We start from the raw sequence: 14,219 nt of genomic DNA on the forward strand, positions 1-14,219 counted from the left end.
TCCCAACATCAGGATCTTTTCCAGGGAGTCTACTCTTCTCATGAGGTGGCCAAAGTATTGGAGCCTCAGCTTCACGATCTGTCCTTCCAGTGAGGACTCAGGGCTGATTTCCTTAAGAATGGATAGGTTTGACCTTCTTGCAGTCCATGGGACTCTCAAGATTCTCCTCCAGCACCATAATTCAAAAGCATCAATTCTTCGGTGATCAGCCTTCTTTATGGTTCAGCTCTCACTTCCATACATCACTACTGGGAAAACCATAGCTTTAACTATACGGGCCTTTGTTGGCAAGATGCTGTCTAGGTTTGTCATTTCTTTTCTCCCAAGAATAGCTTGTTTAGCTTATTTAGCTTATACGTAAATCCGGCACTGCCTGATATTGTGGAGGAGAGCTGCAGTAGGAAACAGACAGTATATGATACAATCAGGGGGACTCACAATTGTGACAATATGGAAAGGCGTGGCTGTTCCCACTACCATTCATGAGACTGACAGAGGATTCCAAGAAGCAGGTAGGAATGTGTGTATGTTTACTGCTATTGCATAAATCCTCTGCATATCTTCCCAGGAGTTAATTTTATTCACTGGGACTTACCAAAAGTGTGCATAAGAGTGTATAGGATTTCACCTTCAAATATTTATAATCGTTCAGCAGTGCCTGACCCCTCTAAACTCCGGGATCCAGTAAATGTTAGAAGCTAATCAAGCCAGATAGCTTCCCGCATTCAGGTGATCACCTGGGAGATGGGTCATTAGGAGAACAAAGGAAAGGGGGCTCTGGGCCAGGTGGAAAATGAGTGGGGGTTCCTCCTGCAGCTCTTAGTTTGAGGGCAGAGCTTGCTGTGATGTGGGGGAGCTTCATGCTCGAAAGGCAGAGAGAGAGCCATGGGTGATTTCTGCTTGAATCCAAGGCTGCCAGCTCTGGGAGAAGCAGGACAATCTTTGGGCTGTTAATGCTGTGAATCCTTCCATCATGGCTCAGGTTGTATTTATGTGTAAGTAAACCATATATCATAAAGACACCACAGTCTCTGTTGTGCCTCATTCCCAAAAGGAAACATAAACCCTGGATGATCACTTGGAACCCCTGGAATCTCACACCACTTGGAGATTGGGGTGGCGTGCAACAATAGCCTTTTGTATTTAACTGATTTGCAGATAGATGATAGATGATAGATAGATAGATATAGATAGATGATAGATAGATAGATGATGATAGATAGATAGATAGATAGATAGATAGATAGATAGATGATAGATAGATAGATAGATAGATAGATAGATAGATAGATAGATACTTAGATAGATAGATAGATGATAGATAGAGGATAGATAGATAGATAGATAGATAGATAGATAGATAGATAGATGATAGATAGATAGATGATAGATAGATGATAGATATAGATGATAGAGATAGATAGATAGATAGATAGATAGATAGATAGATAGATAGATAGATAGATGATAGATAGATAAATAGATAGATAGATATAGATAGATGATAGATAGATAGATAGATAGATAGATAGATAGATAGATAGATAGATAGATAGATAGATAGATGATAGATAGATAAATAGATAGATAGATATAGATAGATGATAGATAGATGATAGATAGATAGATAGATAGATAGATAGATAGATAGATAGATATAGATGATAGATGATAGATAGATAGATAGATAGATAGATGATAGGATAGATAGATAGATAGATAGATAGATAGATAGATAGATGATAGATAGATAGATAGATAGATAGATAGATAGATAGATAGATGATAGATAGATAGATAGATAGATAGATAGATAGATAGATAGATAGATATAGATGATAGATAGATTAGATGATAGATGATAGATAGATGATAGATAGATATAGATAGATATAGATAGATATAGATAGATGATAGATAGATATAGATAGAGCTCCTATTGTTGTCTTGGTTGCTTTACTGGTTTATTATTTAAACCGCTTTGGGCACTTCACATTCCAATGTGGCTGCAGACTGAGGTATATGCCCCTATAATATAAATAAAGCAAAACCTTTATGTGAATCATTGGTCTTAGGTGTGATTCATTCTGGATAATTCAAAAATTTGCTCTTTCCTTGTAACATGAATGTTGGTCCTACTAAAATTTCCTCTACTGTGGCCCTTTGAAATTTTACTAGTGTTTCCCTAGCATCAGCTTCATGGGACTCTGAATGGCATCTTTCGGAACCTATTGTTTTTAGGCGTCATTTTGAAAACTTAAAAGGGTGTCAGAAATAGGAGAAAATGTGTGCTACATCAATTAAAAATAAGCCACTTTTTAATGCATTTTATTTATTTGCAAATATTTCCATACAACCAAACTGAAACAATTTCTACATAAATTTCTACATAAATTAAAACAATTTCTACATAAGAAGATCTAAATATAAAGAAACAAAAATTAATATTAATATCAATAACAATAAAACTCAACAAAGCACCGTAAACAATGCCACAACACAAGTCTGTTCAGCAGCTTTTGTAGTTGGAGTCAGTCAGAGCCCCACCTTCCCAGGCCTGGTGGGAAAAGGCCAACAAGGCAGGGATCAGGTCTTTCAGGACTCACAGCCAATATGGTTTATGGCCATGTCAGTAGCTTCAGCTTTGTAGCTGGAGTCAGTCAGGGCTCCACCCTCCCAGGGAAAAAGGCCAGCAAGGCAGGGATCAGGTCTTTCAGGACTCACAGCCAATATGGTTTATGGCCATGTCAGTAGCTTCAGCTTTGTAGCTGGAGTCAGTCAGGGCTCCACCCTCCCAGGGAAAAAGGCCAGCAAGGCAGGGAGCAGATCTTACAGGACTCACAGCCAACCATGCCTCAGGACATAAAGCTGATTTCATAAAATGATTATTTTTCAGGCTTATTGGGAAGTCCCACTCAGCTCAGTAGGACGGTTGTGTAAACATGTACAGGATCATGACCCATGTCTGATTTTGCAGAACTTCGTACACATCCTCCTTAAAAACATCTCTGAGAAGATAGGTGTTTCCATTTAAAAAGTGTGTGTGTTAAAAAAAAAGTGACTTAAAAGAAAGATTGTTCACAATTTCTTTGGTAAGATCTCTTCCTTCCCTCCTTTTCAAAATCCTGAGTGTTTCAGCGTTCAGAGAAACATTCAGCAATGCTAATGCTCCGGTTCTAAGAATGTGCTCTATCAGTTCATCTGCCTTCAATGCTGTTGTTATAATGACACATTTGGCACCCATTACACTGAGTCAGCAGTTGGCAAACCCCACCATAAGCACACACATGCTGGTGCAGCAAATTAGGGACTTCAGTAACATACATTTCCCTTATCCCTGTACAGTTTGGATGAGCAACAAGAAAAGGAACAGGCCTATTAACCAAGTGCCTTTTTAACCAGCAAATCTGTTAGTTAACTACATTAAATCATATTTCCATTCGACCATTGACTTATTAGAAGACTGCATGTTAGAAGCATGTTTCCCTAGAAGGAAGTCTCACTCAGTTCAGTGGTCCTTACTCCCTAGCAATTGTGATTAGGACTGCAGCCTAAAATGTGATCCTATGCCTGTCTACTTGTATTCAGTGGAACTCAGGCCAAGATTTGTGTGCGTAGGGCTTCATTATTCAAAAACTCCGTTTTTGAAATGCAAAAGGAAATGCGAGATAACTTACAATGTCAATTAGAAGGAAAGGTCACGGTTAATATTTTCTTCTTAATTCCCTATTTCTGTTAGCGGGGTTTAATGGAATAAGGTTTAGGGATTGTGATGCCGCCGAACATTTAGAATAGTTCTGTATTTATTTTATTTTTTATATGGTGGGAGGCTGTGGGTTGGGCTGAACACCTAAAGTGATACAACTTTTTGGAAAGGTGAGCCGGCAGAAATTATGTCACATCTCTCTGGAAAAAGCATATTCATGGGCATTTTAATGAATGATAGGCAAAAAAAGCCTATTTTTATTTTGTTTCTTCACACGTGGATTTTGTTGACATGTATTGGAAATCCTGTTAGTTGAAGCTGTACTTCATGTGGTATTTGGATTTAAGGGAGGAGTGGTATAGTGGTTAGAGTGACAGACTAGGACTTGCGAGTAAAGGTAAAGGTAAAGGGACCCCTGACCATTAGGTTGGCAGGAGCAGGGACCGAGCAACGGGAGCTCACCCCATTGCGGGGATTCGAACCGCCGACCTTCTGATTGGCAAGTCCTAGACTCTGTGATTTAACCCACAGTGCCAGTGCTCAAAAATCACTGCTCATCCATAAAGTTCAGTGGATGACCTTGAGTCTACCCTACCTCATATGGTTGTTGTGAGGATAAAATGGAGGGAGGAGAAGAACTACATACACTGCCTTGATCTCCCTGGAAGAAAGGTGGGGCAAGTTAATCAATAATTATATGTGTAAGAAAGAAGTATTTGGAGTAAATTGGATGGTGACAAAGCTTAGGGAGTTTCTTCTTCAGGGCTTAGTGGAGCTAGATGTGCCTTTTTATACCAAACAGAAATACCTTGAAACCACATTTTTCCTAGAAAAGATGGAAGTGTGGATCATTAAGCCAATAAATCCTTTATTCGGCTGAGAGTTCTAACTTTGGGAAAGGAAGAGGCAGGAAAGGAGGGCAGAGTCTCTAGTGCTTCCAGTGTACGGACCAAGGTACTGCAGCTCTCATATTCACCAGGGCTGTTGCTTCTCCTGTTGGCCTGTGGACTGTAGGCTGGGGGGTAGAACAGCCAAGCCACTTCCTCCTCTTAGTCTGCTGAGCATCATGGTGGTTTCGGGAAGCCCAACTCTTCATGAAAATCCAGACCTTTGCTGGAGCCAAGTGGGCTATGCCATATGCATGGCCACAGCCAAGCTGCACCCCACAACCCCGAACAAGAATCCTGACTACGCCCATGGCCACACACGCACAGGTTGTGTGTCCAATGAATAGATCTCCTTGGAGGTTACGTTCAGTATGTTTTCTCCCTACTCAGCAAGTCCTGAGAAGCTGTCCGGCCCGGGTTTGCAGTTTACAGTGGTGGAAAGTTCCCTGGGTGGCTTGACTAAGTCTGAAATTTCTCCCCTTTCTTCAAAACCACCCACCACCCCGCCCCGCTTACATCTGATTGTGTTAGCAAAAGAATCCGGTTGTACCTTCGCTGCTGCCTGCTGGCAGCCCAGGAGTCAAGAGATTAAAGGTAAAGGGACCCCTGACCATTAGGTCCAGTCGTGGCCGACTCTGGGGTTGCTGCGCTCATCTCGCTTTATTGGCCGAGGGAGCCGGCGTGCAGCTTCCGGGTCATGTGGCCAGCAGGACTAAGCCGCTTCTGGCGAACCAGAGCAGTGCACAGAAACGCCGTTTACCTTCCCTCCAGAGTGGTACCTATTTATCTGCTTGCACTCTGACGTGCTTTCGAACTGCTAGGTTGGCAGGAGCAGGGACTGAGCAACGGGAGCTCACCCCTTCACGGGTATTCGAACAACCGACCTTCTGAGCGGCAAGTCCTAGGCTCTCTGGTTTAACCCACAGCCACCCGCGTCCCAGTCAAGAGATTCGTAGGTGCATATTAGACGGCGCGTTCGTTTCTCCCTGGCTCCTCCTGGCCGTGCTTTCTGGCTGAATCCCATCTGGCCCCGGACGCGAGCGGGAGGAGGAGGAGGGGCTGCTGTCGAGTGAAAACTGCACACACTGAGTGATTGATGAACTCTTCATAGAACTAAAAAAAATATATATATTTTTAAATCCTCCCCATTGGCCCTCCTGTCTCACCGCGACTGCCCTGCTCCCAGCAGTAAGGAAGAGCACGCAGCCCTCCTTCTTTCCCACTGGGAAACGCGACTTCCCTTGGTAATAACCAAAGAAGAGATTTGTTTCTTGCTGGCGATCAACTTACCATTCAGTCTCTTTCCTGATGAAAGTATCTGAGGCCCCCAAAGTAGCGGAGACCTGGCCAAGCTCTCGCGCCTTTCCAGAGGCGGCGCTGGGTTAATGAATGAGCGCAGTGCCTGCCACGTGGTCGCACAAAGAGGCTCCGCCAACTCGTCTCGGGCCACGCAGCGAAGCGAGAGTGGAAAGAGCGATTCCCAACCCCGCACTCCTGCGCGCTATTGTTCGGTTTCAGGCTCCCAGCCCTGGGATTGCGCGAGGAAGAGACTCTTTCCAAGAGTGTGCCTGGCCTGGTGTTGTTGCTGGCAAACGTTTGCCATTCCAAGCCAGAACCTTCTTGATTTATTTATTTTTTAAACCATTGTGCCGTGTGTGGTTAGGGGAGGTTGTTTGGTTTTTGGAAAGAGGCTGGTTTCTGCGCCTTGGAAGGCAAAACGGAGCCTGGTGAAAGACGTCGGGGGCTTCCTTTTCTTAAGCTGCAATGTTTCTGCCAGGGTGGTTTGGGAGAGGTGACTGCAACTGCCACCCTAATCGTGGACTGCTGTATATAAGAAAAAGCAGCCTGAACAGGTTTATTGTGGCACAAACTTTGTGTGCCACAATAAATCTGCTTTCCAAGCACAGAAGCCAACTCCTAAGGGCCGAGGTCCCTTTGCCCCCCTAAAATATTTGAGGGGTTCTCCTCCCCCCAAAAAGTTGGTGGACACTGCCATTCAAACAGTGTGTGCGCCCCACGTCATGTGGGCGGGGCTTACCTGAGGGCCCCACCCCAATATTTTATTCAAGTTGGCACCGCTGCTTCCAAGGGTTAGAAGGGTAGTTCTGCCACAACGTTCTAGCGTAGCACTCTAGAAAAGAATTTTGTTGCAGCAGCAAGCGCGGAAGACCAGTGAAGTATCCTAACTCTGCACAAGGCCGTTGCCTTTACTGTATTTCTTCTCTGCACAGTACTGGAGCCTCTTCTTTTCCTTCTGTCACACCACAGACCAGCACGGCAGGGTTTTAAATGAATGGATCTGGGGTCCAGACCTCTTTTGGTTCCTATAGCAAGCTGACTCTGTTTTGCATGAATTGTATTAATTTGGAAATAATATGCATAATTTGTATAACTGGGTTAAAAACTGGAAAATCAATAAAAAAATAATTGGCAAAAAAGAGAGTTTTGCCTAGTCTACGTACGTCAGTGGTGTCCAAACTTTTTTCACCAGATTTGATGAAGTGAATGGCCGACCAAAGGGCCAACCAAAGTTGCTGAGGGTTTTTTTAAAGGATTTAACCCCAGGTTAAATCCTTAGGGACTGCCATAGGGACCCGATTAAACCGGATTAAACCGACCAGCGGGCCGGATTAGGCCCCCGAAAGGGACTTTGGACGTGCCTGACGTAGCTGATCCGGATTGGGACCGGATGGGTGGATTTCCATCTCCTGACATTAAGTGGTGTTGTGGTGCCCCTGATCAAAGGCATCTTGGCACCGATGGCTTTGCCCCACCCAAAGCACTAGACAATGGTCCTCTCTGCGCTCATTAATCACCACCACTTCATGACCACAGGAGTCCAGGACAGAATCCCCACGTGACGAGGCCCCAATGATTGGCTGAAAGGACAGATGAGGAGGTGGTGGAATCCATCTATTTACCACCCTGATTGAGAGTACACCCGGGCAGAGGTGCCAACTTGAATAAAATATGGGGAAGAGGGCAGGTAAGCCCTGCCCCGCATCATCGATCACAAGACGCTCGCGCCCTATTTGAATGGCGATGTCCATCAACTTTGGGGCGGCCACCCTCAAATATTTATTGGGGAGCTCGAAGGTACCTCAGCCCCTAGGAGTTGGTTCGTATGCACCTGGGTGGGCACCGTGCACATGATTTAGTATAGGCGCGAAGGCTGGAGCAGCGCGTAATCGTGGTCTTGCGCGGTTGAGTTTGGGAGAGGGGTGGGTGGGTTCGGTTTCCACGTTCTGCAGAATGGAACGCTGAAATCTAACAGCTAAGGTTTGGCCTGGACTACAGCACACCGGGGAGGAGGCATTCTTCAAGCATGCATTCAGAAGAGTGCGGGAATAAAATAAAACAGACCCCATCTGCAACCTCAAGTAGTGCAGCCTAGAAAAAGTTTTAGAAACAAATAAAATGCCTCGCATTCCTCATTACCGAAGAAGCCCCGCTTAGAAATAAATCATTCACTTGGAGGATTTAAATACGCGCGAACGCAATTAGACTCTTTCCTCCCCCCCCCCCCGCTCCGCCTACGTAAATAACTTTATAGGAAGGGTTACAAGTATTTACACATCCAGCCCTTTCAGCTTTGACTGAAGCTCTTTGGCACAGCCCAAATGAATGCAGTTCAAAGAGTCTTTGGCAAAGGCAGCCTTCCTTCCAAGAAGCTAAAAACAACAACAACTACTGTGCTAAATGACTTGGCATTTATTTTCTCTTGTTATTTTCTCCCCATTTGCTCGAATGTGCCGTGCCCTTCCCTCCTGCAACCTCCTAGCCCGTGCCAAAAATCCCCAGCGGTCCAGCTTAGCTCCACAGACTTTCCAGGACAGAAAATAATAGAAGGCAGCTGGCAAGCTAGAGACCGTGCACACAGCAGAGAGACGGGCGAGGGCAAAGGGGGCTGGGCTGGGGGTTAGCACTGGAAGTCTGGACTAGGCGATTGAGGTTGACTCCGACCTGAACACAGGCCCCTGTCAGTGCCACCCGTGGGACTTAACTTCCAAGGAACGTGCTCAGGATGGGTCATATCAGTTCCCCGGCCCCACCATTTCGAAACACACTAGATGGGAACTAGTCAGGGGGAAGCACTTTGGCACCCATATCCTATGCCTGAGTGGGCGTCAAGTAACTTCGACACAGAGCAGACCCAGTGAAATAAATTTACTCAGGTTAGCCATGTGCATTTTTTTCCTAGGGCCTAACATTGCATAAGGGACACGGGTGGCGCTGTGGGTTAAACCACAGAGCCTAGGACTTGCTGATCAAAATGTGTGGTTCAAAACGCCACGAAGGGGTGAGCTCCTGTTGCTCGGTCCCTGCTCCTGCCAACCTAGCAGTTCGAAAGCAGGTCAAAGTGCAAGTAGATAAATAGATACCACTCCAGCGGGAAGGTAAACGGCGTTTCTGTGTGCTGCTCTGGTTCACCAGAAGCGGCTTAGTCGTGCTGGCCACATGACCCGGAAGCCGTACGCTGGCTCCCTCAGCCAGTAAAGGAAGATGAGCACTGCAACCCCAGAGTTGGCCACGACTGGACCTAATGGTCAGGGGTCCCTTTACCTTTACCTAACATTGGATACAACCTCGCGCGTCTCTACGGGAAAGCATGCCCTCCTGAGTTCAAGTGAGCAGCTTTCTCTATAGCTCACCATGTCGTGACCTTTTGGTTGGTCCTAACAGACGCAAAGATTTTGGCATTATTGTCAAGCAAAAGGCTACTGCTTTTACGTGTTGCTTGTTGAACTCAATTGAATTCTAAATCTCTTGGGGTGGGTGGTTTTCAATCACTCTGCTCAGCCCCATTGCCTTTGGTGGAACTCTCCCACGAGAGGTATGTGACGATTGGGTGCCAAACCAGTACTTTCGATGCTAAGTACTGTACGCTTACTTGGCAATAGGTCATATGATATTGGACTCCGGTGGGATTTCTTCTGAGTAACTACGCGTAAGATCAGGTTAGAACAGCCAGAATGCTGCAATACTAAACGGAACTGAAACCCACTCTGCGCTTGTATCCTGTGGCGCAATGGGTTAGCGCGCCTGGCTGCTAACCAGAAGGTTGGTGGTTCGAGGCCACCGAGGGATGGCTGTGGGCAGGATTCGTCCTATTGCACAAGGAATTGAACTAGATGAACCTCGGGGTTTCGTTCAACTCTATGACTCTATGTTTCCCTGTCCCAAGCAAACTGACCACTCTCCGAGCCTACTTCTGATCTTTACTCTTGTGTTTAAGATAGGATGTTACAGTGGTACCTCGGGTTACAAACGCTTCAGGTTACAGACTCCGCTAACCCAGAAATAGTGCCTCGGGTTAAGAACTTTGCTTCAGAATGAGAACAGAAATCGTGCTTCAGCGGCGTGGCGGCAGCAGGAGCCTCCATTAGCTAACGTGGTACTTCAGGTTAAGAACAGATTCAGGTTAAGAACGGACCCCCGGAAGGAATTAAGTACTTAACCCGAGATACCACTGTACTTGGGTTTCACCAAGTGAAACATCCTTCTACATAATTGCGGGGTTTTTTTATTTAAAAAATTAAAAATATGGGTGTCTCCTAACAGCATCTAGTGCACATGCGTCTATGTCCTAATGCCTCAAAATAAGTGCTATTTTGAGAAGGGAATTTAATGAATATAGATGTTTCTACTGATTAAAGGACCACGGAGGGGCATTCATTACTGGGGACGTTGTCTTAAACGTGAATTGGGGGTGATATATGTCACTTGTATTTTGAATCAATAGAAACGTTATGATTTCTTTCCTTGCCTGTTTATTTTTATTGCGGGGGCAGCATCAAGAGATTTATTAGAAAGCTGAGAACTACCCTCACAGCACTTGCACGTGGAAAAAAAATCCAGAAAGGAGACCACATTTAATCTGCAGATGGACCAGTGGTCATTTGCATGCAACTAATTATTACCCCCAGTGTTAATCAAGATAGCGTTTAGAAATAATATTACTGGTGTAAACAGCCTTGTGAACCCTTTACAGAAAACCGCTTTTAGCTGCAAATAATGAATTTGGTTCGGTAATGTAAAGTATGAAGACTCCTGTCAAAGCCCCATTATATGCCACTAATATTTTCCCAAAGTTGCCTGGCTGCGAACTAGCGAACTTCGAACTGGCCCTGAGTCCAGTGAGTGATATTCCGATCCAGGCCAACTTTGCTTTGAAGTATATCCCCTAGATTTTAGTAAAACTGACTTCCAGGTTTTGGATCGCGATGTCAATCGTCTTAAATGACACGGCGATACTTCAGTTTATGTCCGCGGTGGATCGGAGCGGGTTTTCTCAAGCCGCCTTTCTTTCCAAGAGGTCGGCCACGTGACTAGCTGAATAAATTCTGGAAAAGCTGAGGAGACGCTACAGGGTCTATTTAAGCAGAGCTATTTTACCAATGGGAGCAAATAAAGCCGCACATTCGGTTACCATTGCAATTGATGTGAAATTTCAGAAAGGCTTATATACACCTTCGTTCGTAAACGGATGGCGTGATCTGCGTCTCGATCATTCATCCTTCCTAACTGAACACGCTGCCACTTACTCCTTGAGTAAACATGCATAGAATTGCGCTGCAATTTATTTATTATGCTAAAAATCGAAGAAATATCCAGCTATCTTCCTGCGCAGCCCGACCCCTATATGTGTTTATCCTGCTATGTTCAATGGGACTTAACGGGCACATTTACTTGGGAGTGAGCCCCAGTGAAAACAGGGGGCTTGCTTCTGACTAAACATGTACAGTATAGGATAGGAGAGCCTCGAATTACCTGAAACCAAAGGGGGAAGAGGGCTTAAATTTGACTGGGTTGTACCCAGTAATAGAACCCCTGCTTTAAGGGATTTTAACGTCCTCATTCACGCCCACCCGATCCAAAAGACATTGGGAAGAAGAAGCATTCTAAAGGCAGGATCCTCTCCAGCACTCCTCCTCCTCCTCCTGGGTTTCATGCTAGTTAGATGCTACTGAAGCCGGATCGGCGGATCCTGTGTATTTGACAAGGAAGGAAGCCGAGCGGAGTTCAATAGGACTTGATCCTAAGGAAGCGTTCGCCGGAGTGCAGCCTTCCACGAATCAGAAAGCAGTACTAATCAGCCTTGGCAAGTATCTGAAATGCTTTGTAGAACCCAAACCTAGGCATGTACACTCAGAATTAAGACCTACTGGGTTCAGGAAGCCATACTCTAGAGTAAGTACACAAAGGCAGGAAATACGCGGTCTATGCATGTATTCTCACTGGGTTCAGTGCGGCTTACTGCTAGAACAGTGTGAACGGGACAATGCACGCTTAGACTCAGGAGTAAGCAAGTATATAGGACTGGAGCCTAAGACTCTCTTCTGGTCGCGTCTTGGCTACTTCAGCCCTGTAGTGCGCACTATCTTCTGGAGGGCAAAGAGAAGGGAGAGCTGCCTTATGTGTGTTTTAAGTTCTTTTCACCGGCGGCTCCTTTCTTTTATTTTTATATTTTAAAGATCCTCCGTACCACAAAGGGAGGCCTCCCACTCTAACGTCTAAATGCTACGCCCCAAATAAACCGTGCGCGCTTTTGTGCCTTGCAAGCGGACCTTCTAAACCAAAGAGGCGCCTCTTTGCTTTGTTCCGTTGGCGACCTCTGCATTATTATTCCTGTGCAAAAATGGCTACCAGGCCCCTTTGTTTGCACACAGCTCTGTTACAGTTGGAGAGGGAGAGAGGGAGGGGAGGGGGAAGGAGCCAACGAGAGAAGGCAGGCAGGCGGGCAGGCGGGCAGCCTCTATGCAGCGGGTAGGCTGCTGTATCATCCACGTCGCCTTGCAAATAGCTTCAGCAAAGCGTATCCCCCACTGACCCCGTCGAGTGGTGTCCTATCCGACGGACGTTGCTTAGCTACAGGGTTTACTCCAAGCCAATGAGGAAGGAGACCCGGGAAAGATGCAGCGCCTCGTTTCTTTACCTAAGTGTGGGAGTATCAAAGCCCGTCTAGGCACAGGAGGAAGATTAGGGAACGGACTGAAGGCCCCTCTCCTCCCATTCGGAGGGGCTGATATCTGCGAATAAAAATGGGGAGCTAAATCTAGTCTAAATGTTTGCTCCTCGCTCTGCCTTCCTCCCCTGCTTAGAACAGCCGGAGCCCTGGAATCGCCTCCGAATCGACGGGCAGGAGGCTACTACGGATCCGTGTTGGCTGCTCCTTGGGTGTCAAAACATTAGGTTCAGTCCCATGCCCGCTTCTTTCCCGGGAGTAAGTACCACGAAATGGTACTTATTTCTGAGTAGGAATGCCTAGTCCAGGAGGGTGGGGGTGGATGCCTTTCTGAAGGGAATGAAGAGGAGAACAAATGGTGACTTATGTGACTTGGTGACTTATGGGGCCGATGCCAAGCAAGTTCACTTAGAAGTCAACCCAGCTGACTTCACCCAATATTACTTTCCAGAAAGCTCTCTTAGGACTGCACCCCTAAAGAGAGAACTGGGGTTGTGGGGGGGCATGTGCCTCTGATTCTCAGGCTCTCTCGCGCCCACATTCACACCCACGCGGATCTTCCCTTGTCGCCCTAGCCTCTTTCTGCCCACATGCAATACCACAATAAGCCACAATCGAGTTGACCACTTTGGGGTGCAGTGGGTAAGTCTAAATTAAAAGCGAAGGCGCGCCACGCAATAAAGGGCAAAAGAGGAAGACTATTTCAAAATTTAGACTTTGTTTCTCTTTAAGAAGGGAGAAGGGAGTTTGTTAGGGTAGCCTAGTCCCTGTTTTTCTTTCTTTTCACCTTAACCATTGAAAAAATGGGAGGGGGATAATGCTGGCGTCCTCCAAAAGCACATTCTTGGCTTTGGCCAGGAATCTGGCGCAGCTAAAATGAAGATGAGTTACATTTAAAGGCAAGTCCCCGCGACCTACCTCCTGGTGTTCTTGAAAAGACGTGGGCTTAGATGCTCCTGGGGAGAAGGACTGTTGACTCTTTGGAAAAGGGGTGCGGGAGGGGGAGAGAGAAATATTCTTGGACCCGCTTACAACACATTGTATTTGATTCAGATAACACCCCAGCAATTCAGGAAGCTAAACGGAGCAAGATTTATGTTAGGTGTGGAAACGGGTTGTATATCATTTATGACGATCCGAAATGCGCGCCAAAGCCAAAGGGAATGTTGTGCCAGAAACGTCTTTGAGCTTAAAGCAGAGCCATTAAAATCCGTGGGAGAGTTGCCATTGACTTCTATGAAGAGTCCCTCCTCTCCTCCATCTCTCGCTCTCGGGCACGGATCCCACAGCTGTTTACTTGGAAGTAAGCGCCAATTTAATCAATGGGGCTTTCTGGCCAAGTAATTTGCTTAGCCTCGGCGTGTTCCTCCGGGGCTGGCCTCCCGAGTCAAGGGGGGGGGGGGAGCCAGAAATAGAGCCAAGAGGAGACGTCGCTGCCCAGTAATTGGGTTACGCTTTAAATGGAGGCCTATGCCAATTCTAACAATATACTCCTACACAATCCCTGAAATGTACGATTTCGAGACTCACTTATGAAGGCTATAATGTATATATGTATAGCGCAGTCTGTTCAAATCCCCATTGAGAGGGTGCCAATTGAGTGCTATGAATATTTTGAGAAAGGCTATCCCAATTTTTCTACGTATGTACAGAACTGTGT

This window comes from Podarcis melisellensis (assembly GCF_964234715.1).
Source record: "Podarcis melisellensis genome assembly, chromosome: 1".
NCBI classification, from domain to species: Eukaryota; Metazoa; Chordata; class Lepidosauria; order Squamata; family Lacertidae; genus Podarcis; species Podarcis melisellensis.